We start from the raw sequence: 22787 nt of genomic DNA, 5'->3' as shown, positions 1-22787 counted from the left end.
TGTATAAATAACACACTAACTAAATGTGCATTCATGTTCCAAGATTCAGCATAACAATTTTTAAGTGAATAATTACTTGAATTATGTTATGTGTTACGCATTGATAAATTTCAGTACTATTCTCGAAGTACAAAAGTAATATATCACAAAAAATTAATATAATATTAGATGAATGAAAATATTTTTTAAGTCTACTTTGTACCAGAACCATGCAAAGCACAAAAGAAAATACATAATTTAACTGTTCACAAATGTAAATTAAGGATTACAGATGTTATATGTCCTTATGTACAGTATACACAATTACATATTTTGTTCCGTGATAAACTCAGATGACGACCGTTTTCGCTTGGCTTGACGTGTATACACATACTCGGGAACATCTACTCCCCTTTTCGGCATACCTCTTCTCAAATGAGGCAATAGCTTGATGAAATTGCTCCCCGTGTCCGTCACTTACTGCACCACAATCTTTGGGAAAGAAGTCAAGATGATTATCGGCATGTAAGAAATGCATTGTCAATGACATGTTGTAACCAAGTTTATTATTAGATGACAACATGTTATCTACAATCTCCTTCATTTATTGCTTATTTGTTCCCTAAGAACTGTAAACAGACTGTCTTAAAACATTCCCATGCATGCTTCTCATCACCTTGTATGATTACATCAAAAGTATGGTCTCCAAAAAGCTCTCGAATCTGTGGGCCTACAAAGCTGCCCTCCTTTACTTTGGAATCACTCAAGTAAGGGAATTTTTGCCTTGAGAAACCCGTCACCATCTTTGTTCATTCCCTCAACAAAGTTTTTCATGAAACCCAACTTGATGTGCAAGGGCGGGAGCAGAATCTTTTTAGTGTCTACTAGAAGCTCACTCTTAATGTTCTTTATACCTGGTTGAAGAGATTTTCTGGTGGGCCATTCATGTTTACTGTAATGAGATGCACGAGCTCGGCTATCCCATTCACAGAGAAAGCAGCAATATTTAGTATACCAAAACTGTATACCTAATAGCAGTGCACTCACTTTCAAGTCACCTCAAATTGAGCTTCATTATACTTGTTGGCATCCAGTAAAATTTTCATGTTTTGGTATGACTCCTTCATTTGCAAAAAAAACCTAAGAACATCATACACAACCATGCCCGAGGCAGGATTCGAACCTGCGACCGTAGCGGTCACGCGGTTCCAGACTGAAGCGCCTAGAACCGCACGGCCACACCGGCCGGCCCTTCATTTGCACACTACGCCCAACTGGAATAGAAGGTAGCTCATTATTACCAATATGTAAAAGCACTGCTTTTAAGCTTAACTTTGACGGATCAATAAAGAATCTCCACTCATCAGGATTGTAATTAATTCCGAGAGACTTCATTAGACTATTTATGTCTACACATGCCACAAGACTATCTTGCATGTTAAAAAAAGGAGTGAATTGTTGCTCTCTTCTGCGGTAGAATGAAACATTTAGCCTGCTTTCCAGAAAATTGCGCCGCTGCAGTCTTGATTCTAAAATCTCAGCCTTAGCTTTAGACAGCTCCAAATCTTTAATGAGATCATTTAACTCATTTTGAGACAGTTTTTGTGGATCATCAGTTGATGATATATTTGGAAGAGACTCTGTGATGTACATTCAGAACTCCCATCAGAAGTAATCTCGTACTCTATCGGAGGTTCGGGTAATGGCAATCCTTTCCCATGTAGAACTGGAGGTATGGCAGATGGAATATTAGGATAGACCACTGTCTGCTTCTTCTTCTTCTTCGTTATTCCTATCTTTATTGGAGAAACCATACAACAGTACCAGTCACTGACATAGCTAGTTGGGTCACGCCAGATCGTGGGCACTGCAAAGGGCGTTGAACGTCCTTTCCAATGCATCCAGTTCCTGAGATTGTTGGCACAAGTGCTGCAGATCGTATGTGGAGCCCAGGGTATATTCTGATCACCTATTTTGAACCCAAAACAACAACTAAACGCGTTTTTAATCAATGGAGTTACTTGCTGTTTTTGTAAAGCAAATGTCACTTCTCCACACCCATAGCAAAATGTGTCAGTACTGTTAATACAAACTCGTGGTATTTTTGTTCATTTCAGTAGCAGTCAACTTGAAAAACTGGTAGTTAATCTGGAAACAAATGTGCAAGAATTATTACATGCACTAATAAAGTCACTGAAGTTGAAGAGGAGAGAAACAAAAGACCACTAAAATTGGTATAAAAATGTTTATATCCAAAATATTGCATACAAGTAAGGCTGGGGACAATAATATAATCCATTGTAGCTAGTTATTATGACTCTGACAAACCATTATAATATTTTATTTTGAACTTAACATAAAAATCCGTAAATAATTATCTCACCGTAATAAGACAGTGTAAAATGAAAACTAGAGCTAATTTTCAATTGTATTTGTGACATTCGCGATCAGCACATTAAAAATGATAGGAATTGGCTATTTTTATTCGGTTTACATTTTCATTGTTGCACAGTGTAAGTAAAGTTGTTATTTGACGTTATCGTATCGGAAGATATGCGATCTGTTACGATAAGATATCTGGACTAAAAAATCATAGTAATCTCAGCCTTAGCTTTAGACAGCTCCAAATCTTTAATGAGATCATTTAACTCATTTTGAGACAATCTTGGACTAGGATTTTTTATCCACTTACTTTGATGTAGCATATCGCGTATCTTCCGATTTGACAAAGTCAAATAACAGCGTAAATATGCCAAGTCAGGCAAAGGGAAACAGTAAAAAGCTGCCAAGGATCTGTCGATGGCTCGTCAGTGAAATAAAACTAGTATCAAATGAAGGAGTTTTAGCAATCTTGGCTCGGAGTTTTTTATCCACATATTTTGCCACAATTTCCATTTCTACTGGGCTATTGCGGCGATGTTCTCCTTCATGTTCGTAGCTGTTTATTGTAGTCATTACTATCTTCCTAAAGTAACTTGTCGTGGAACACCTGGATGTATGTACTCTAAACAGACACAGCTAGACGCTACTCGAAACTTATTTTGTGGATGATGGATCTGCAGATCTACAGAACTTCAAGTTAAGTAGGTAATCATAAGGTAAAAATTTCTCAGGCAAACTGTGAGAGATTGTGTGTCTTGGATAAAAGCTTAAAGAGCTTGTCGAAATTCACGTATGTTCAGTTTATTAATGTTTTTTCAGTGAACATCTCCCTCTCCGACCTGTGGTTCTATGAGATCTCAAACGCCCCACGCTATTGGTGCCCTAACCTCCTCATCAGCGTCGAAATATTTTCGAGGCGAAGTCTCTTTGGATGTGATGCTTAGAGAACCCAATGTTAGGCTAATAGTGTGTTTTTCTTCAGAAATTTGGACCTCGTTTGCTCTTAATTCAAAGCGTCCCTGTTTCCACTTATATGAAATGTCTGGCAGCGTGTAAGGGGTTTGCACTTCATGTCGATTAATGATGCGTGGAATATGCACCGCAAACGCGGTATAGCCATATACTACAGCATAAAGAACTGTTTCGTGTGCTCATATCAATTTAGAGTACTTTCGAGATCAAAAAATACTGCTTTTTCTTCTGTTATACCGTATTATGTTACCAGTGCGCTTTACGTGTGGCCAGGCTAAACGTTTATCTGCGCCAGTGACATTCATCTGTAGTAGCTAAGCAGAAGTATGCACTGTATGTGTTTAAAAATTCCAGAGCGATAGGCCTCCGCAAACGCAGCCGGAGGGAAACTGAGACTTGGTTCCTTCCTTTAAGCGCGCCGAGCTCGCACGTTCACGATGAGATCGAAGGTAGAGAAGGGTCGGGCCTAGGGCGGGGAGCCGCTGATCACCGACCGCTACGGCAGGGCGGCGGCGGCGGCCGCGGCGGCGCCGGCGGCCGCGCTCGTCGGTGACCGCTCTGCGGATGCACTCATCTCTCACGCCGCAGACGGCTCTGACGTCAGCGCCCGCAGGCACACATGCAACCGACGTGGCAGCTGCCGCTTTCAGACACGTGGCGTGCCAGCTCCCGCTTTGATAGCCCCTGTGCGTGTGCGGTGGGTGCGCTATAAACAATAAAAAAATACCGTACAAGTCTCCATAGCGCTCCACCGTGATCAAGACGGTCTGGTCACAAAAAGAATGAAAAGTTGTAACTCTCATCAACTTAAAGTTTGAAGACTATAGTCCTTTACTAGACAAAGTCCTATCAGAGATGGCAAGCACTGCCTTTTCTCCGACCTCTGACCAGACGTACCCAGTCAGTATGAGACTGTTGGCTGGCCATGATGTTGTCTATGTGGGGGTGGGGGGCGAGGTATCGTCGTTGGACACTAGTAAGGAAGTGCAAAAAAAAAAAAAAACTTGTATAAACTTTCTGCTTCATACACTGAATCGCCATTCGGCTCTCTGTTTGTAGTCCTCAGCAGGTAGGCATGACAACAAATAAAGAACGAATTCGAAAGGTCGTTACGCATCACTATAGCACATATGAAACTGTGTCAGAAATTCATGAAGGAGCGTTAAACCCTAATCTTGTTCCTTCAGAAATTCACGGGAACCTGGAATCCTTGGAAGAAAGACGACGTAGTTACCGCAAAATCCTCATGGTTAAATTTACAGAACCTGTATTCAGTGAGGACTGTCTTACCATTGTCCTGCCACCATTTTACTGCTCACTTAGGGACCATGAGAGTATGAGAAAAGGGATTATGGCACGCACGGAGGCGCAATGGTAATCAACGTTCTCTCCTTCAATATGAGAATGGATCGGGAAAGAAAATCGATAATATTGTTGCGACGTACACTCCGCCATGCACTGCAGGTAGTATTTCGGAGTATCTACGTAGATGTGGATTTATAAGAGACTTGTAGTTTCTCCTGGTTTCCCAACTACTGTGGAATTTGGCACATTTACAAATCATTCCCAGAGCTGAAAGAAAACATTATGACAGAAAAATAAATCATAGGTCTGGTTGAGGACTGGACTAGGACTTTCGGGTTTGTTGTCTGCCATTTATACATTTTACAACTTTTTTTTTTTTTTGCTTACATAAACTCACACACCACTGTTATTATTGGGATTATCCCTGTCTAATATCTCACTATTGTAACGACACCTCTTTGTACATTTAGAAGTCAAGTCTATATTTGACGTTTAAGTTTGTTTGACGCAACATTTTTGCATACGCTTTTCTATGAGTGAATAAAATTAAGATTTATGTGATGAAGAGTTGTCAACCCTTTCAGACCTGCATTTTTTCTAGCAGAAGGATAACATTCCCTTATGATCTTAGGTGATTTTTTATGATTTTAAATTGAATATGTACACTCCTGGAAATTGAAATAAGAACACCGTGAATTCATGGTCCCAGGAAGGGGAAACTTTATTGACCCATTCCTGGGGTCAGATACATCACATGATCACACTGACAGAACCACAGGCACATAGACACAGGCAACAGAGCATGCACAATGTCGGCACTAGTACAGTGTATATCCACCTTTCGCAGCAATGCAGGCTGCTGTTCTCCCATGGAGACGATCGTAGACATGCTGGATGTAGTCCTGTGGAACGGCTTGCCATGCCATTTCCACCTGGCGCCTCAGTTGGACCAGCGTTCGTGCTGGACGTGCAGACCGCGTGAGACGACGCTTCATCCAGTCCCAAACATGCTCAATGGGGGACAGATCCGGAGATCTTGCTGGCCAGGGTAGTTGACTTACACCTTCTAGAGCACGTTGGGTGGCACGGGATACATGCGGACGTGCATTGTCCTGTTGGAACAGCAAGTTCCCTTGCCGGTCTAGGAATGGTAGAACGATGGGTTCGATGACGGTTTGGATGTACCGTGCACTATTCAGTGTCCCCTCGACGATCACTAGTGGTGTACGGCCAGTATAGGAGATCGCTCCCCACACCATGATGCCGGGTGTTGGCCCTGTGTGCCTCGGTCGTATGCAGTCCTGATTGTGGCGCTCACCTGCACGGCGCCAAACACGCATACGACCATCATTGGCACCAAGGCAGAAGCGACTCTCATCGTTGAAGACGACACGTCTCCATTCGTCCCTCCATTCACGCCTGTCGCGACACCACTGGAGGCGGGCTGCACGATGTTGGGGCGTGAGCGGAAGACGGCCTAACGGTGTGCGGGACCGTAGCCCAGCTTCATGGAGACGGTTGAGAATGGTCCTCGCCGATACCACAGGAGCAACAGTGTCCCTAATTTGCTGGGAAGTGGCGGTGCGGTCCCCTACGGCACTGCGTAGGATCCTATGGTCTTGGCGTGCATCCGTGCGTCGCTGCGGTCCGGTCCCAGGTCGACGGGCACGTGCACCTTCCGCCGATCACTGGCGACAACATCGATGTACTGTGGAGACCTCACGCCCCACGTGTTGAGCAATTCGACGGTACGTCCACCTGGCCTCCCGCATGCCCACTATACGCCCTCGCTCAAAGTCCGTCAACTGCACATACGGTTCACGTCCACGTTGTCGCGGCAGGCTACCAGTGTTAAAGACTGCGATGGAGCTCCGTATGCCACGGCAAACTGGCTGACACTGACGGCGGCGGTGCACAAATGCTGCGCAGCTAGCGCCATTCGACGGCCAACACCGCGGTTCCTGGTGTGTCCGCTGTGCCGTGCGTGTGATCATTGCTTGTACAGCCCTCTCGCAGTGTCCGGAGCAAGTATGGTGGGTCTGACACACCGGTGTCAAGGTGTTCTTTTTTCCATTTCCAGGAGTGTATTTAAAAAAATATGTACCTGTTTTCAAAACATATTTTTCACACTTGGCTCCATTTTATGGACTAAAATAAATAGTTGCGAAATATTCCCTGTTGTAATAAATGGTAAAATTATCATTCATTAACTACCACGCAAAATAACAATAACAATATTCAATTAAACAATTGAATACAGCTAACCAACAACGCCCGTGTATTCTAGTGGTCATGAGCTGCTGTGCACTGCTACATTGACTTGCTGATACATTCATAGTGTTTCCCGACAGCTGGTAGCACTTACTCCATGGGAAAAAATACTTCTGTTGCACATAAGACACTGCAAAAGTTAATGTACACAATTGTAGCCAGAAGCTCTACAAGCGTTAAATATCTACGGACGAAGATCTCGGAACATTCCTGTTGTCGTGCGAATCAGACTACAGATTTACTAATGTGGTATCCAGTAGTAGTATGAAGGTAACACTGTGATTAGAGAAGGGGGACTGTGAACTTCCTCTTATCAAAAAGGTTATCTTTCTTGCTCCCCCCTCCCCCAATCAATCCTCCAACACTGTAACTACGCTTCGTGGCTTTTTTTCCATTCGGAACATTCCCACTAATATCTACAGTCCATTGGTTGGCGTAGATTCGAGTGATACGGCTCACCATCACGAGCCACGAGCTCTCATCAAGCTTTCCATGTTTAGCTGTTCTACATTTAATCCAGCTTACAGTGGTACAGAATTACTATTCATCTCCGATCATGTCTTATAGAGGATCGAAAACGTTTCTCTTCTAACACCCTATTCTTCCACATGGTTAATATTGTAATAGCTTAGATGTACAGTTATTTGAAAAATTAACCAGAGAGTAACAGCATTGCCTAGCAAAAAAGTTTAACATTCATAAGGGGAGCGGCAAACGAAATGAAACATCACAGGTTGAGAGAGTATGTGATTTTATCTCAGTGATTACAATTGATGCTGTTGTGGTCTCCGGTCCGAAGAGTGGTTTGTTGCAGCTCTCCATGGAACTCTATCCTGTGAGGCCTCCTCATCTCCGAATAACTACTGCAACCTACGTCCTTATGAATCCACTTACTGTATTGTTCTCTTCGTCCCTCTACGATTTTTGATCCCCACACTTCCCTCCACAACTAAATTGACGATCCCTTGATGTTTCAGAATTTTGTCTTATCAACCGACCACTTCTTCTAGTAATTTGTGCCTTGTCGCTCCAATTCTGTTCAGTACCTCAGCGTTGCTTGTGCGATGTACCCATCTAATCTTCAGCATTCTTCTGTAGCACCACATTTCAAAAACTTCTATTCCCTTCTTGTCTATACTGATTATAGTCCAGTTTCACTTCTATACGTGGCTACATTCCATACAAATATTTTCAGAAAAGACTTCCTAACACTTAAATCTATATTCGATGTTAACAATGTTCTGTTCTTCAGAAACGCTTTTCTTGCCATCGGCAGAGTACATTTTATTTCCTCTCCACTTCCGCCATCATCAGTTATTTGGTTGCCCAAATAGCAGTATTTATCTGTGACATTAAGTGACTCGTTTCTTAATCTAATCGCCTCAGCATAAACCTGATTTGACTGGGTTACATTCCATCGTCATTGTTCAGCTATTGTTGATGTTCATCTTATACCCTCCTTTCAGGACACTGTCCCTTCTGTTCAACTGCTCTTGCAAGTCTTTGCTGTTTCTGACACAATTACAACGCCATGAGCAAACCTCAAAGTTTTTATTTATTCTCTGTAGACTTTAATTCCTACTCCAAACTTTTTCTTTGGTTTTCTTTGCTGTTTGCTCAATGTACAGATTAAATAACAGCGGCATTGGTTGTGTCTCACTCCCATCTCAATTTCTGCTTCCGTTTCATGCCCCTACTGGTTTTTGTAGAAGTTGTAAATAGCCTTTCGCTCGTGCTAGTTTACCCTTGCTTCCTCCAGGAGAAAGAAAACTGGCGTTCTACGGATCGGAGCGTGGAATGTCAGATCCCTTAATCGGGCAGGTAGGTTAGAAAATTTAAAAAGAGAAATGGATAGGTTAAAGTTAGATATAGTGGGAATTAGTGAATTTCGGTGGCACGAGGAACAAGACTTTTGGTCAGGCGAATACAGGGTTATAAATACAAAGTCAAATAGGGGTAATACAGGAGTAGGTTTAATAATGAATAAAAAAATAGGAATGCGGGTAAGCTACTACAAACAGCATAGTGAACGCATTATTGTGGCCAAGATAGACACGAGGCCCACGCCTACTACAGTAGTACAAGTTTATATGCCAACTAGCTCTGCAGATGACGAAGAAATTGAACAAATGTATGGTGAAATAAAAGGAATTATTCAGACAGTGAAGGGGGACGAAAATTTAATAGTCATGGGTGACTGGAATTCGGTAGTAGGAAAAGGGAGAGAAGGAAACGTAGTAGGTGAATATGGATTGGGGGTAAGAAATGAGAGTGGAAGCCGCCTGTTAGAATTTTGCATAGAGCACAACTTGATCATTGCTAACACTTGGTCCAAGAATCATAAAATAAGGTTGTATACATGGAAGAAGCCTGGAGATACTGGCAGATTTCAGATAGATTATATAATGGTAAGGCAGAGATTTAGGAACCAGGTTTTAAATTATAAGACATTTTCAGGGGCAGATGTGGACTCTGACCACAATCTATTGGTTATGAACTGTAGATTGAAACTGAAGAAACTGCAAAAAGGTGGGAATTTAAGGAGATGGGACCTGGATAAACTGAAAGAACCAGAGGTTGTAGGGAGTTTCAGGGAGAGCGTTGGGAACAAATGGCAGGAATGGGGGAAAGAAATACAGTAGAAGAAGAATGGGTAGCTTTGAGGGATGAAGTAGTGAAGGCAGCCGAGGATCAAGTAGGTAAAAAGACGAGGGCTAGTAGAAATCCTTGGGTAACAGAAGAAATATAGAATTTAGTTGATGAAAGGAGAAAGTGTAAAAATGCAGTAAATGAAGCAGGCAAAAAGGAATACAAACGTCTCAAAAATGAGATCGACAGGAAGTGCAAAATGGCTAGGCAGGGATGGCTAGAGGATAAATGTAAGGATGTAGAGGCTTATCTCACTAGGGGTAAGATAGATACTGCCTACAGGAAAATTAAAGAGACCTTTGGAGAAAAGAGAGCCACTTGTATGAATATCAAGAGCTCAGATGGAAACCCAATTCTAAGCAAAGGAGGGAAAGCAGAAAGGTGGAAGGAGTATATAGAGGGTCTATACAAGGGCGATGTACTTGAGGACAATATTGTGGAAATGGAAGAGGATGTAGATGAAGATGAAATGGGAGATATGATACTGCGTGAAGAGTTTGACAGAGCACTGAAAGACCTAAGTCGAAACAAGGCCCCGCGAGTAGACAACATTCCAATAGAACTACTGACGGCCGTGGGAGAGTCAGTCCTGACAAAACTATACCATCTGGTGAGCAAGATGTATGAGACAGGCGAAATACCCTCAGACTTCAAGATGAATATAATAATTCCAATTCCAAAGAAAGCGGGTGTTGACAGATGTGAAAATTACCGAACTATCAGTTTAATAAGTCACGGCTGCAAAATACTAACACGAATTCTTTACAGACGAATGGATAAACTAGCAGAAGCCGACCTTGGGGAAGATCAGTTTGGATTCCGTAGAAATATTGGAACACGTGAGGCAATACTGACCCTACGGCTTATCGTAGAAGCTAGATTAAGGAAAGGCAAACCTACGTTTCTAGCATTTGTAGACTTAGAGAAAGCTTTTGACAATGTTGACTGGAATACTCTCTTTCAAATTCTGAAGGTGGCAGGGGTAAAATATAGGGAGCAAAAGGCTAGTTACAATTTGTATAGAAACCAAATGTCAGTTATAAGAGTTGAGGGGCATGAAAGGGAAGCAGTGGTTGGCAAGGGAGTGAGACAGGGTTGTAGCCTCTCCCCGATGTTATTCAATCTGTATATTGAGCAAGCAGTGAAGGAAACAAAAGAAAAATTCGGAGTAGGTTTTAAACTCCATGGAGAAGAAATAAAAACTTTGAGGTTCGCCGATGTGTAATTCTGTCAGAGACGGCACAGGTCTTGGAAGAGCAGTTGAACGGAATGGATAGTGTCTTGAAAGGAGGATATAAGATGAACATCAACAAAAGCAAAACGACGATGATGGAATGTAGTCGAATTAAGTCGGTTGATGTTGAGGGTATGAGATTAGGAAGTGAGACACTTAAAGTAGTAAAGAAGTTTTGCTATTTGGGGAGCAGAATAACTGATGGTGGTCGAAGTAGAGAGGATATAAAATGTAGACTGGCAATGGGAAGGAAAGCGTTTCTGCCGAAGAGAAATTTGTTAACATCGAGTATAGATTTAAGTGTCAGGAAGTCGTTTCTGAAAGTATTTGTATGGAGTGTAGCCATGTATGGAAGTGAAACATGGACGATAAATAGTTTAGACAAGAAGAAAATAGAAGCTTTCGAAATGTGGTGCTACAGAAGAATGCTGAAGATTAGATGGGTAGATAACGTAACTAATGAGGAGGTGTTGAATAGGATTGGGAAGAAGAGAAGCTTGTGGAACAACTTGACTAGAAGAAGGGATCGGTTGGTAGGATATGTTCTGAGGCATCAAGGGATCACCAATTTAGTATTGGAGGACAGCGTGAAGGGTAAAAATCGTAGAGGGAGCCCAAGAGATGAATACACCAAGCAGATTCAGAAGGATGTAGGTTGCAGTAGGTACTGGGAGATGAAGAAGCTTGCACAGGATAGAGTAGCATGGAGAGCTGCATCAAACCAGTCTCAGGACTGAAGACCACAACAACAACAACACCTCCAGAATTTCAAAGAGAGTATTACAGTCAACAATGTCAAAAGCTTTCTCTAAAGCTACAAATGCTATAACGATAGGTTTGCCTTTCCTTAACTTGTCTTGTAAGAGAAGTCGTAGGGTCGGTACTGCCTCTCGTATTACTAAGTTTCTCCGGAATCCAAACTGACCTTCCTCGAGATTGACCTCTACCAGTATTTTCACTCTTCTGTAAATAATTCGTCTTAGTATTTCGCAACTTATTAAACTGACGGTTCGGTAACATTCACACTCATCGGAATCTGTTTTCTTTGGAATCGTAATTATTATATTGCTCTTCAAGTCTAAGACTATATCACCTGCCTCATTCATCTTGCACACCAGATGGAAGAGTTTTGTCATTCCTGGCTCTCCCAACGCTATCAATCGTTCTGATGGAACATCGTCTATTTTTTCGACTTATATGATTACAACATCGAGTCAAATTTACTAAGAACTTGGCAGTATGAGCCCACTTATTAGTATGACATTCCACCCCGTCTGTATTGTATTCATGCTCTGATTCGGTTGATAAGGCTGTCGTAAAGTCGTTGTATCCTCTCTTGAGGAAAGCTGAACCACAACTGTTTTAAACAGTCATTGATATCCTGGATACTGGCACTGCGACGGAGATGACTTGCGAGCTGGTCCCATGTCCTGTCGGGGAAAGATCTGAGTAACTTGCTGGCCACGAGGGTACCTCAACACGACGCTCATACTAGTTCACAGAGACATATCATGTGAGAATGTGCATTGTCCTATTGAAAATTGGCATCACGATGCACTCACATGGGAGACAACACATAAGAATGCATGTAATATCGTTCCTAGAATTTTGTGATATGCGATCGTAGTGCCTTTGCTCTCATAGGCATGCAGAAGCACAGAGCGCGCGCATTATAAAATTGTTGTCGCCCCCTTTTTCACTCCTTGCTTTACGCGTATTGTAAAAATTATTAACAAAGCAATATTCGGCCATTACATTTTTAGATTCCACTGCATTCTTAGAGACTGCTGAGAAGACGTACGTATGGTATCTTGAAATATTTTGAGATTAATAAACCAAACGGCTGTACAGGTTAATATTGTGTTCATTCTTAATTAACCCACCTGGATTTGTCAGAAATGAATGTTCTTTGCGCCTAAATATTTAAAGAGTTGGCGGAATAGTTTTAATGTGTGATTTATTTTTGCATTTATGTAATGTGTCCTTTAGCTTTGCATTTTAACGCTCAGTTTCATTTGGCGCATTTTCGAACCTGCTACTTCGTGGTATATTTCAAGGATTACGGTTTACAACTAGAGAGACATCCCTAATTCTCGTAAATCGTCAGATAGGACAAGACAATATTATGTCTTTGCTTTATGTTATATATGCGTGTATGCCTCATAATTTGCTGTTCTGTTCTCAATATCGGCTGAAGTGTTACATGTCATGCATATTACTCGGTCGTCTTTCGCTCTTCGCTTACGCAAGTTGAAACTCTCTGCCACTACAGGGCTCCGGATGGTAGCGTGTAAGATGGCGGTGTGAAACGTAACTACGTCGGGTGTGTGAGAAACAGCGTGCTGTAATCGAGTTTCAAATTTGAAAAGTTCGTCCGCAGATGGAGCACCCTTTCCTTCAGCATGACAATGCCATACCACAAACGAGCGCTACGACATCTGTACCGATCTGAAGCATTGGGTTCACCGTCATCGATCAGACTGGGTGGTTATAGTTAAACTTTCCCTATTTAACATGTTATAACACGGAAAATAACTACCGTACGAGGATTAAACTTGGTAGCATTTATGTCACGGACACTGGGAAGATAAATAATGTACAATCAATTCAACTGAAACAATTTTAATGTGCTGCTACAGTACACCATACCATTACATACCCGTACCATTACTGCTACAAAAAGTGCTCAATATGGCGCCCATCATTGTCCAGAAGAGTCTGAAGGCGCAGGACTGCATTCTGCACAGCAAAACGAAGCATGTTTGTACGTGTGTTGGCTACCTCTCTTGCTATGCTGCGCTTCAGATCAGCACGTGTGTGAAGGAGTGAGTTCAGGTGATTGTGCCGGCCAAGCTTTTGGAAACGATCGGATGATAATTCAGTCGTTTCCAAATGTGTTTCGGAGAAGCAGGTGAACTTCACGAGCGATGTGCGGTGGGGTCCAATCTTGCATCAAAAGTGGTGAGTTCAATGCGTCGCTCTCCTGTATGGTGATTATGACATGCTGGCCAAGCATATAGCAATAAGGCTGCCAGTCACACTGCATGTCTTTCGTCCTTGAGTGCCAAGCTGTTCAAAAAAGAATGGGCCAGTAATGAAGGTAGCCGTGAAGACACACTGTACGGTGATACATTCACCGTGCAGAGGAACTTCATGCGCAGTGACTGGGATGAGGATCCCCACACTCGGCAATTCTGTGTGTTCACCTCACCTGACAGAGAAAAATGAGCTTCGTCTGTCCACAGGATGGTCGTCAACTTCAGTTATTTCGAGAAAGTCGAGAGCGAAGTCAACACGTCGTTGTGCGTCCTGTGATGCAAGCTGCTGTACGATATGGATATTGTTCGGATACCATTTGGGAGTGGTTCGAAGCACCTACCGTACAGTAGACCACGGGATGTTTAACTGTCGTGGCACTGTACGCACACTGCCTGACAATCGGGAATTGCGTGTAGCGTTGTCTGCCGTAGCAACAGTGATTTCGTCAACCACCTGTGGTTCAACCGGTCGTCGGCCTCTTCTTGGAGCGACGTCCGGTTCTCCCGTTAATTCGAACTTCTTCATCATGCTTCGCACAGCAGGTGGAGGAAGAGGACGCTTCCGTAACACTTTCGGCCGTCGATATTCTCGAAGTGCAGCTGCAGCGTTACTGTTGTTTTGATAACAGTGCTTCACCAATAGTGCTCTGCTCCTTTTGTCCAAGCTCATGTGGACACGTCAACTAGTGCACTGCGCCTGATCGGGTGTGTGAGACTATGAATCAGGATGACTGATCACGGCACCTGGTGGCGATAGTTGGAACCGGACTGTGGCGCTGTGACGCGTGGAAATCATGCTTCCCACACACTAGATATTAACGCTACCAAGTATGGTACTCGTACGGCAATTAGTTTCCGTGTTATAATCTGTTAAATAGGGAAAGTTTAATTATAACCACCGAGTAGTTCATACAATTGCAACTTTGCTCCATATGGTTTCAATTTGTTTCCAAAACTTGAAGAACATCTTCCATGATTTCACTTTGTTGTCATGATGCAATGCAAACATAGGTGAAGTTGTGGCTCTGTCAACAAAATCAGATATTTTACAGTGGTGGTCTCTCGTTGGGTGAAAAATGTTGGTCGCCAGGGTGATTCTTGATCAGTAAGTGTGCAGCTAGGAATAATAAAGAATTAAAATGTTAATAACAATTGTTTTATTTAAAAAACTGAGTTTTCATGTAATAAATTCGAAGTCATTACTTTTCATCACGACTTCGTACACCGAACATCATAACTGACTACCGACAACAGGACTTGTAAGTCATCGATTATCTTGCCACTAAAACCTTTTGCTTTTTTTTTACTTTATGTCTAAATTTTACTGCGAATGGAGAACGTCTACCAGAAAATGAACTAAAGATTGGCACACCAAGAGAAGGATAGTTTTCGTCGGTGGAGCTCCGCTGAATGTTTGGAAATTTCACTTATTGATGTACTTTCATGCTTGCTACCAAGTTGCCCTCTTACAATAGTTGAAATTTCTGGCTGGTAGTTTTAGACAATTCTTATTGTAAATACATATTCTATTAACTAGTTTTGTGTATCCAGATAGAGAAAAGTGTATAGCGATGCTATACTGCTCTCTCTCTCTCTCTCTCTCTCTCTATTCCCAGGGCATTTTTCGACGCAGCTACCATCGTTGGCATTCATTGAGTTCAGTGATAAGTAATGCTTTTTGTGATTCTAGTAGTGAGGGAGAGTGAAGAGACGTCTCTTGCCGCGGCCGCGTGTGCTACTCTCCCGTGGCGCAAGCGCTTGGCTTTCTAGTCAGCTGATTAATTTCGTGCCTATAGCACTAGACCGTTCGAGGTGGTGCCCTCTAGGGCTCGTGAGATGGAATTCGTGAATAATGGTACTGGTTTCTTTACAGTGGAAATCCATCACTGAACCTATCAGCGCTTTCCACTTTTTATCTTTCGAAATAGATGACAGTTCATCCATCAGGTTGCAACTTTCGGTCTTACTACCTAACCGAAGATAGGGTAGTTAAGTTGTACCTTTTATTTTCGACGTACCGCCTTCTTAGTGGTTTAGTTTTCATGCTAAACTGACGACGAATGTCTTGTCTTTCATATATCCGTAGTGTTTATCATGATCTGAAATATCTGTTCACGTGAAGATGTGGTTGTAATGACATTAAATTGGTAGTGAGTCCATTAAAAAGTATTTTCACACACCTGAAGTGGTTTCCTAATGTCCAGATTAACATTAGTATGTTAACTTTATTTAATCATGTGTATAGTCTGAAGCTGCATGTGGTTGGGGATGACAGTCTCACATGTTATGTTGTGAGGATGCGATTTAAGTCTGCTCAGTTTGTACCTATAGATTGGCAGTATAAACGTACAATCCTTGTGGGTGATGGAAACTAGCTTGCTAGTGTCACACTACGAAATAATAAAAAAGGAACCGTACAAAACTACAAAACCAAGCGGAAATCATCACCACTCTGCATCAACTTATCCATACATAAACACTGAAATCTTCTCTTCAAAATACGATAATAAAAGATAAATCAGAGGATTAAATGTCTCTTGAGGATGAAGGATCCTTTCATATTTTCCCTTGGTTTTCGGGGTAAGGTTCGTATGAATTGGTGGAGTAGTATATAGAAACTTTTACTGTAAGGTGAAAGACATAACCTGATCTCACGAGTAGCCAGACAGACAGCGATTGTATTTAATGCCATATACAGGCTATAAACAAGGACTGTGTAATTCACTGATGTATTTAACATACTGAAGTTGTTATGTACATTGTCCTATTGTCTAGATATTCCTATGCATACGCTTTCATGTTAAGCTAAGAGCAAACAATTGAAAGACAATTCAAAACTTAATTTGGCTGTCATAAAAATATGTAACTGACTACTGAAGCGAGTGAATCCAGTATGTCGGCAGACATATTTAAATACTAAATAATATCTCTCCCCATTAGGGACATCGTAATGTGTCGTGTACAGATCATCGTGATTTCTGATAATAGTGATCTTAGCTCTCATTAGCGTAAGAATCCAGAGGCGCTAAGCGCGGGCATTTTTACGTCTTTGTCGTCCTTCTCTTTCGCTTAATATATTACGAGCTATTAAGAACTTATTAAAAAAGCCATATTCGACCTCAACATTTTTAGATTCCTTTACATTTTCAGAGGCCACTGAGAAGGAGTATTTACGTTATCTTGTAATAATGTTGTGGGACTAATAAACAAGACGGTTGTAGAGCTTAGTTACTGCATAAAACTGTGTCCCTTTTCTTAAAAATAAAAATAAAAACTCATCACGTATATAGTGTGCAGTAATAGATATATTCAGCTTTCTGAATTTATCACCGTAGAAGTAAATATTCAGTACTGAAAGAGTAGTAGGAAGAAAAGTACTGTGTCTGTATTTATATTTGATGTCACAAGTTACTGAAACATTTAACGTTCCCTTTCTTTTGGCGCATTTTCGAATCTGCAAGTTAATGATTTATTTGAAAGGACATGGCTTACAACTAAAGTGACGTGCCACACCCTTGGATGTCAGATCTTTTCAATAACCGATCGCTCGACGAAGGATCCGTAACCAATGACTGGAAAGTTGCACAGGTCACATCAATGTTCACGAAAGGTAATAGGTGTAATGCACTAAATTACAAAAAAAATGGTTCAAATGGCTCTGAGCACTATGGGACTTAACTTCTGAGGTCATCAGTCCCCTAGAATTTAGAACTACTTAAACCTAACTAACCTAAGGACATCACACACATGCATGCCCGAGGCAGGATTCGAACCTGCGACCGTAGCCTTTCGCGCGGTTCCAGACTGTAGCAGCTAGAACCACTCGGCCATCCCGGCCGGCTCACTAAATTACAGGCCCATATCATTAACGTCGATATACAGCAGGATTTAGGAACATAAATTGTGTTCGAACATTACCAGTTACCACGAAGAAAACTGTCTATTGACACACAGTCGACATGGATTTAGGAAAACATCGTTCTTGTGAAACAGAAGAAGCTCTTTAGTAGGACGAAGTGTTGAGTGCTATTGACAAGAAATTTCAAATTGATTCTATATTTCTGGAATTCTAGAAGGCTTTTGACACTGTACCACACAAGGGACGTGTACTAAAATTGCGTGATTATGGAATATCGTCTCAGTTATGTGACTGGATTCGTCATTTCCTGTCAGAGAGGTCACAGTTCGTAGTACACTCCTGGAAATTGAAATAAGAACACCGTGAATTCATTGTCCCAGGAAGGGGAAACTTTATTGACACATTCCTGGGGTCAGATGCATCACATGATCACACTGACAGAACCACAGGCACATAGACACAGGCAACAGAGCATGCACAATGTCGGCACTAGTACAGTGTATATCCACCTTTCGCAGCAATGCAGGCTGCTATGCTCCCATGGAGACGATCGTAGAGATGCTGGATGTAGTCCTGTGGAACGGCTTGCCATGCCATTTCCACCTGGCGCCTCAGTTGGACCAGCGTTCGTGCTGGACGTGCAGACCGGGTGAGACGACGCTTCATCCAGTCCCAAACATGCTCAATGAGGGACAGATCCGCAGATCTTGCTGGCCAGGGTAGTTGACTTACACCTTCTAGAGCACGTTGGGTGGCACGGGATACATGCGGACGTGCATTGTCCTGTTGGAACAGCAAGTTCCCTTGCCGGTCTAGGAATGGTAGAACGATGGGTTCGATGACGGTTTCGATGTACCGTGCACTATTCAGTGTCCCCTCGACGATCACCAGTGGTGTACGGCCAATGTAGGAGATCGCTCCCCACACCATGATGCCGGATGTTGGCCCTGTGTGCCTCGGTCGTATGCAGTCCTGATTGTGGCGCTCACCTGCACGGCGCCAAACACGCATACGACCATCATTGGCACCAAGGCAGAAGCGACTCTCATCGCTGAAGACGACACTTCTCCATTCGTCCCTCCATTCACGCCTGTCGCGACACCACTGGAGGCGGGCTGCACGATGTTGGGGCGTGAGCGGAAGACGGCCTAACGGTGTGCGGGACCGTAGCCCAGCTTCATGGAGACGGTTGCGAATGGTCCTCGCCGATACCCCAGGAGCAACAGTGTCCCTAATTTGCTGGGAAGCGGCGGTGCGGTCCCCTACGGCACTGCGTAGGATCCTACGGTCTTGGCGTGCATCCGTGCGTCGCTGCGGTCCGGTCCCAGGTCGACGGGCACGTGCACCTTCCGCCGACCACTGGCGATAACATCGATGTACTGTGGAGACCTCACGCCCCACGTGTTGAGCAATTCGGCGGTACGTCCACCCGGCCTCCCGCATGCCCACTATACGCCCTCGCTCAAAGTCCGTCAACTGCACATACGGTTCACGTCCACGCTGTCGCGGCATGCTACCAGTGTTAAAGACTGCGATGGAGCTCCGTATGCCACGGCAAACTGGCTGACACTGACGGCGGCGGTGCACAAATGCTGCGCAGCTAGCGCCATTCGACGGCCAACACTGCGGTTCCTGGTGTGTCCGCTGTGCCGTGCGTGTGATCATTGCTTGTACAGCCCTCTCGCAGTGTCCGGAGCAAGTATGGTGGGTCTGACACACCGGTGTCAATGTGTTCTATTTTCCATTTCCAGGAGTGTGATTGACAGAAAGTCATCGAGTAAAACAGGAATGATTTCTGGCTCTATGCTGTTCCTTACCTCTATAAACGATTTGGGAGACAAGCTGGGCAGACGTCTTCGGTTGTTTGCAGATGACGCTGTCCTTTATCGACTAGCAAATTCATTAGAAAATCAAAACAAATTTCAAAATTATTTAGAAAGAAATAAGTATCGTTCGAAAATTCCACCTGACTGCTGAAAGGAATCCGTTAAGTTTCGGTTACACAATAAATCACTCAAATCTAAAGGCAGTAAGTTCAACTAAATACTAGGAATTAGAATTATGAACAACTTAAATTGGAAGGTACACATAGAAAATGTTGTGGGGAAGGCTTACCAAAGACTGCGTTTTATTGGCAGCACACTCAGAAAATGTAACAGATCTACTAAGGAGCCTGCTTACACTACGCTTGTCCGTCCTCTTTTAGAATACTGCTGGGGGATGTGGGATTCTTAACGCATAGGATTGACGGAGTGCCTCGTGATGACTGGGTGTTGTGTCATGTCCTTAGGTTAGTTAGGTTTAAGTAGTTCTAAGTTCTTGGGGACTGATGACCATAGCTGTTAAGTCCCATAGCGCTCAGAGCCATTTGAACCATTTTTTTGATTGACGGAGTACATCGAAAAAGTTCAAAGAAGCGCAGCACGTTTTGTATTATCGCTAGGTAGGCGAAAGAGTTTCACTGAAATGATACAGGCTTTCGGCTGGACATCATTAAAAGAAAGGCGTTTTTCGTTGCGACTGAATCTTCTCACGAAATTGCAATCACCAACTTTCTCCTCCCAATGCGAAAATATTCTGTTGACGACGACCTACATAGAGTGAAACTATAACCATAATAAAATAAGGGAAATCAGAGCTCGCACGGAAAGATATATGTGATCGTTTTTCCCGCGCGTTATACGAGACTGAAACAATAGAGAATTGTGAAGGTGGTTCGATGAACCCTCTGCTAGGCACTTAAATGTGATTTGAAGAGTATCCATCTAGACTTAGATGTAGATTATCTCGTAATACATTGCACACAATGCGCAGAATTTCCGTGATCTACCGCTGTGCCGTCACAGGTTCCCACATCACCACCAGCCGAGACCTGAACTCGTACACGACGGTTCTTCACAGCGTGACACTACGAATTACACAGCGTTGACTCTCCAGATAATTGTAAGTCCTCTGCTTAAGTCACAGCCATATCCGCCAATAGTGGTCATCTAGAGCAATGTAAGCCCACCATTCATCGCTGAACACATTGCGACGCCATGTATTGGTATCCCATCGTTCCCCATCACAGCACCACTCCAAAGGCAGCCGAGCATGTTGTGGTGTTAACGGCCGCCTGTGTAGAGGACGTTAATTCTGTAGTGCGGCTGCTTCTACTCTCCCACCAGGAAGACACAGAATGATGCATGGAGTGCACGACTTGTTCGCGGCCCTGGCGTGGGTTGGTGGGCCGGGGACGGGGGGGGGGGGGGGGGGGGGCCTTACGATTTGGTGATGCTCAATACGGCGATCCTCCCTTACAGTGGTCATAGCGATCAACGGGGAGCTTGACAACGAGTATACCTACCCTCACATGCCCAAGCATTCCAACGTCAGGCCGATGTCACATCCGCATGTCGCACAAAGCTAGATACTGCACAATTTGACCAGCCGCCGAATGGAGACCCACAATGTAGTTCCTTTCCAACTCTATCATGTTCTGATTATCCTGTCTCACATGCGTACTTGGCATCTCTGTGTCCTTCGCAGTGATCACTCAACATCTGACGCTGTTTACGTCCCCTTAAATAACCTATTAGTTCTGGTAACAACACAAAACACGAACAACAATAATTTACTGTAGTGACCATTCTACCTATCACAGAGTATTGTAACTCTAAATGATTTACATACACACTGATGGTGTATCCACGTGCGAAGTTACACTCCTGGAAATTGAAATAAGAACACCGTGAATTCATTGTCCCAGGAAGGGGAAGCTTTATTGACACATTCCTGGGGTCAGATACATCACATGATCACACTGACAGAACCACAGGCACATAGACACAGGCAACAGAGCATGCACAATGTCGGCACTAGTACAGTGTATATCCACCTTTCGCAGCAATGCAGGCTGCTATTCTCCCATGGAGACGATCGTAGAGATGCTGGATGTAGTCCTGTGGAACGGCTTGCCATGCCATTTCCACCTGGCGCCTCAGTTGGACCAGCGTTCGTGTGCTGGACGTGCAGACCGCGTGAGACGATGCTTCATCCAGTCCCAAACATGCTCAATGGGGGACAGATCCGGAGATCTTGCTGGCCAGGGTAGTTGACTTACACCTTCTAGAGCACGTTGGGTGGCACGGGATACATGCGGACGTGCATTGTCCTGTTGGAACAGCAAGTTCCCTTGCCGGTCTAGGAATGGTAGAACGATGGGTTCGATGACGGTTTGGATGTACCGTGCACTATTCAGTGTCCCCTCGACGATCACCAGTGGTGTGCGGCCAGTGTAGGAGATCGCTCCCCACACCATGATGCTGGGTGTTGGCCCTGTGTGCCTCGGTCGTATGCAGTCCAGATTGTGGCGCTCACCTGCACGGCGCCAAACACGCATACGACCATCATTGGCACCAAGGCAGAAGCGACTCTCATCGCTGAAGACGACACTTCTCCATTCGTCCCTCCATTCACGCCTGTCGCGACACCACTGGAGGCGGGCTGCACGATGTTGGGGCGTGAGCGGAAGACGGCCTAACGGTGTGCGGGACCGTAGCCCAGCTTCATGGAGACGGTTGCGAATGGTCCTCGCCGATACCCCAGGAGCAACAGTGTCCCTAATTTGCTGGGAAGTGGCGGTGCGGTCCCCTACGGCACTGCGTAGGATCCTACGGTCTTCGCGTGCATCCGTGCGTCGCTGCGGTCCAGTCCCAGGTCGACGGGCACGTGCACCCTCCGCCGACCACTGGCGACAACATCGATGTACTGTGGAGACCTCACGCCCCACGTGTTGAGCAATTCGGCGGTACGTCCAACTGGCCTCCCGCATGCCCACTATACGCCCTCGCTCAAAGTCCGTCAACTGCACATACGGTTCACGTCCACGCTGTCGCGGCATGCTACCAGTGTTAAAGACTGCGATGGAGCTCCGTATGCCACGGCAAACTGGCTGACACTGACGGCGGCGGTGCACAAATGCTGCGCAGCTAGCGCCATTCGACGGCCAACACTGCGGTTCCTGGTGTGTCCGCTGTGCCGTGCGTGTGATCATTGCTTGTACAGCCCTCTCGCAGTGTCCGGAGCAAGTATGGTGGGTCTGACACACCGGTGTCAA

The 22787-nt window shown here is 44.0% G+C and overlaps 1 long non-coding RNA gene across 1 annotated transcript in view; it reads right to left on the bottom strand.

The window, feature by feature from the left end:
* Positions 1–3902: 3902 nt before the first annotated feature.
* The window catches only part of LOC126474006 (uncharacterized), a 398394-nt gene continuing 379509 nt past the window's right edge, over positions 3903–22787 (bottom strand). Inside the window, exon 3 of the long non-coding RNA XR_007586554.1 lies at positions 3903–4039. This is a non-coding gene — a long non-coding RNA (uncharacterized LOC126474006). The remainder of the gene's footprint in view (positions 4040–22787) is intronic.

This window comes from Schistocerca serialis, chromosome 4 (genome assembly GCF_023864345.2).
Source record: "Schistocerca serialis cubense isolate TAMUIC-IGC-003099 chromosome 4, iqSchSeri2.2, whole genome shotgun sequence".
NCBI classification, from domain to species: domain Eukaryota; kingdom Metazoa; phylum Arthropoda; class Insecta; order Orthoptera; family Acrididae; genus Schistocerca; species Schistocerca serialis.
Note: the sequence above shows the minus strand (reverse complement) of the source record. Positions and strands in the feature narration are given on the sequence as shown.